At 48.4% G+C, this 3,398-nt stretch overlaps 1 non-coding gene across 1 annotated transcript; it reads right to left on the reverse strand.

Annotated features, from left to right (window-relative positions):
* Nucleotides 1–2,844: 2,844 nt before the first annotated feature.
* On the reverse strand, nucleotides 2,845–2,917 carry trnar-ccu (transfer RNA arginine (anticodon CCU)). The gene has a single exon. It is a non-coding gene; the product is annotated as a tRNA-Arg (tRNA).
* Between the last annotated feature and the right edge of the window lie 481 nt (nucleotides 2,918–3,398).

The following is a 3,398-nucleotide window of genomic DNA, read 5'->3' on the forward strand; positions in this document are numbered from 1 at the left end:
CCTGTTTAGCAGCCAACATGTATCCCCAGTGGCCTAATGGATAAGATATTGGGATTTCTAAGCCTGGGATTGTGGGGTCAAATCCCATCCGGAATGACCAACTTTCATAGGTTTCCCTCTTTGAACTTTACTTCTAATCTACATTATAAACATCCCCATGTCTGCATTCCGTTAATGGGATGTGGTGTCCCATGTGACCTTACACAAGTCTTTTGGAGATCTGCAGGATTAAGGCTGAATTCCCTGAAAGAGACAGCACAGTCACAATGGCTGAGAAGCTGCTGAGATTCTCCTGGGAATGGCATGTTGGCTCAGTGGGTAGCACTGCTGCCTCACAGCGTCAGGGACCTGGTTTTGTTTCCTCCCTTGGGTGTCTGTTTGTGTTGAATTTGCACATTCTCTCCATGGGGTACACGGAGTGCATTGTGTTCCTCCCACAGCCCAAAGATGTGCAGGTTCGGTGGATTGGTTTTGGGGAATGAATGGGATGCTCTTCAGAGGCTGAGTGTGGACTTGCTGGGGTGAATGGCTTGTCCCCCTCACTCGAGGGCTTTTATGAACAAGTTTGGAGCAGATGGTCAGAGCTCTGCTGCAGATCCCAGTCAAGGCTTTGCTAAGGAACTGGCATCCAGGTGTGTGTTCATATCCTTCTTTTCCCTGATCTTCCAGAATGTTCTGGAGCTTTGGCCAAAGGGGTCATGAGCCGGGTTCACATCATCCAATGGGGTCACATTGCCAGGAGCTAGCTAGTCTGAATGGCTTGCTCCCACCCCACTCTAGGGCTTCTCTGAACAAGTTTGGAGCAGATGGTCAAAGGCCCAGTCAAGGCTTCGTGAAGGGACTGCCATCCAGGTGTGTGTCCCTATGCTCCTTTTCCCTGATCTTCCCGAATGTTCAAATCAACATCATCACATTAAAGACATTTTGTTTCTTGTCTTAATGAGAAGGGATTTGTCTTCAAGAGCACAAAGGGTTTGGATGTTGTCTCTTGAGTTTTGCTGATGAAACCGTTGATGTGCAGGGCCAACTGCAGATAATGGCAGAGACACTCTCCAGTGGTGACTGTCAGCGTTACCAGTCGTGAAGACTTCATCCAAGAAACTGACGGTGATCTTGACCGCAGTCTCACCACGGCCTGCAAATCACAATCAGCTTAACCAGACTCAAGAGCTAAAGAGAAACCAAGAACATCTCACCGATATTACCATGACGGTTGGTCACAGCAAAGGATCAACAGCGAGACCGCAAAAACACATTTCATATCTCCCTGTGCTGGAACTTTCTGCTGTCTTTCTCCATTGAAATAACATCCAGCTGCTTTATTCTTCCGACCAAAGTGCATGACCTCACGCATTCCCACATTGTTTTTCATTTGCTGCGTTTTTGGCCACTCCCTTAACCCATCCATCGCCCTCTGTCAACTCTGTGAGTCAGCCTCAGCAGTTGCCTTCCCACAAATGTTTGTCCAATCTGTGGATGTGGCACTCCAAGTACTCCAACGATGGCCTAAGTACCTCACATCTCCATCATAACCTCCTTGCAATTGTATTCAATATCTTGACTAAGAAAGGTAAGGACCCAAATGCATAGCCAGAGCCCCATCAGTTCCAACCTTGAACCCCCAGATTTCAATCATTTCCATTGACATATTGGACATCATCATAAAGACCAAACATGCAGGTAATCTGGGGTTCAGCTGGTAATGTTGACAGAATATAGCTTAGACTGACACCAACACAACCAAAACAGAAGCTGCTTTGTCCATAGATTGGTAGCTCTATCTGTTGGAGCCCCAGTAACCTCATGGGTACGGCACTAACTTCCTAAACCAGAGATTGTGCGCTCAAGTCTTATTTGGGGTTTTGATTTTGTTGAAACCTTCACTGTGCAGCTGATCTCAATCCTGTGTGGTCACGTGACCATGGCAACAAAATCAGGCATTCTCAATTGATCCTCAGCTGGAGAAATTTGAACTGATAAAAAATTGGTCAAACTAAATTAAACAGCAGCTATCAGCTCCAGAGAACATTGCAACTAAGATCAAAGAGTTACAAAGATTCAAGAAGAACCAGTTCCAACCAGACTGAGGGTTGTATATTGGAGAAGTGTCAGCCTGAGACAATCCACTTTATAGCTCCTGGCATGACAACAGTGAAGGGTATTGGTGTGACCCCATTGGATGATGTGAACCCAGCTCATGATCGTATTGGCCAAAGCCACAGAAGATTCTGGAAGATCAGGGAAAAGTAGGGTAGGAACACACACCTGGATGCCAGTCCCTTCGCGAAGCCTTGACTGGGCCTTGCAGTGGAGCTCTGACCATCTGCTCCAAACTTGTTCAGAGAAGCCCTAGAGTGGGGTGGGAGGAGGCCATTCAGCCCATCATGTCCACACTGACACTCTGAAGAGCATTCCACCCAGGCCCAAACCCTATCCTCTCACCCTGCATTCCCCAAAGCCAATCCACCGAACCTGCACATCTTTGGGCTGTGGGAGGAAACCAAAGCTCCCGGAGTACCCCATGGAGAGAATGTGCAAACTCGACACAAACAGACACCCAAGGGAGGAATCAAAGCCAGGTCCCTGACACTGTGAGGCAGCAGTGCTACCCACTGAGCCACCATGCCATCCCCAGGAGAATCTCAGCGTGTTTTCAGCCATTGTGACTGTGCTGTCTCTTTCAGACGATTCACCCCAATATCCTGCATATCCTCAACATTCTGTATTTTTCTGACACAAGGTACCACCAACCCAACACAGACCGGGGGACCTTTCCAGAGGAGATGAGAAATTGACTTGACATCGGCCGAAGATCGGCCATGAAGACAAGGGTTAAATGTCAGACACCCCAGATGGGACTTGAACCCACAATCCCTGGCTTAGGAGGCCAGTGCCTTATCCATTAGGCCACTGAGGCCACACGTGTAATTTTAAAATGGCAGCTTTTAAGTTTTGTTTTGCACGAACACACTGACTGTGGCTCAGCCAGCACAGAGTCAGTGCCCTGGACTGAGGGGATTCTAAATCTCCTGGTTATATATGTTTTTCTCTTTACCCCCGCACTGCTGCCTAACTGTGGTAGTGCTTATATTTTCCCCAGCCCCCATGTTGTGTGTGTGCAGGTGTGAGAAACAGGGAAAGACAACAGATGGACAAATCTTTATTCAATTCCCACCACCAGGAAGAAAGGAACCACCCGAGTGGCCAGTGACAAGCATCAAAGGGCAATGCTGTGTGACCAAACAGTGAGGGGGAGGGCACTCTCTGAACAGCTCAAGGATGTTGGTAGACACTGCATGCTCCTTCTCCAGGGACACCCGGGCTCGAACGCAACCATGGAAGAGGGTCAGGCAATCGGCCCTAACAACCAGTTTGGCCAGGCCCAGGAGCAGACCCAC

Source organism: Chiloscyllium punctatum, chromosome 18 (assembly GCF_047496795.1).
Source record: "Chiloscyllium punctatum isolate Juve2018m chromosome 18, sChiPun1.3, whole genome shotgun sequence".
Lineage (NCBI taxonomy): Eukaryota > Metazoa > Chordata > Chondrichthyes > Orectolobiformes > Hemiscylliidae > Chiloscyllium > Chiloscyllium punctatum.